This window comes from Austrofundulus limnaeus, unplaced genomic scaffold, assembly GCF_001266775.1.
Source record: "Austrofundulus limnaeus strain Quisiro unplaced genomic scaffold, Austrofundulus_limnaeus-1.0 Scaffold1549, whole genome shotgun sequence".
Taxonomy (NCBI): domain Eukaryota; kingdom Metazoa; phylum Chordata; class Actinopteri; order Cyprinodontiformes; family Rivulidae; genus Austrofundulus; species Austrofundulus limnaeus.
Window position 1 is genome coordinate 8,970 of NW_013953951.1, and position 581 is coordinate 9,550.

The following is a 581-nucleotide window of genomic DNA, read 5'->3' on the forward strand; positions in this document are numbered from 1 at the left end:
TGAGTCTGTGAGTCTCTGAGTCTGTGAGTCTCTGCTCTCTGAGTCTGTGAGTCTCTGAGTCTGTGAGTCTCTGCTCTCTGAGTCTGTGAGTCTCTTGAGTCTGTGAGTCTCTGCTCTCTGAGTCTGTGAGTCTCTTGAGTCTGTGAGTCTCTGCTCTCTGAGTCTGTGAGTCTCTTGAGTCTGTGAGTCTCTGCTCTCTGAGTCAGTGAGTCTCTGAGTCAGTGAGTCTCTGAGTCAGTGAGTCTCTGAGTCAGTGAGTCTGTGACTCAGTGAGTCTCTGAGTCAGTGAGTCTCTGAGTCAGTGAGTCTGTGAGTCTGTGAGTGTCTGGTCTCTGAGTCTGTGAGTCTCTGAGTCTGAGTCTGTAAGTCTGTAAGTCTCTGGTCTCTGAGTCTGTGAGTCTAAGTCTCTGGTCTCTGAGTCTGTGAGTCTCTGAGTCTGTGAGTCTCTGGTCTCTGAGTCGGTGAGTCTGTAAGTCTCTGGTCTCTGAGTCTGTGAGTCTCTGAGTCTGTGAGTCTCTGGTCTCTGAGTCGGTGAGTCTGTAAGTCTCTGGTCTCTGAGTCTGTGAGTCTCTGAGTCTGTG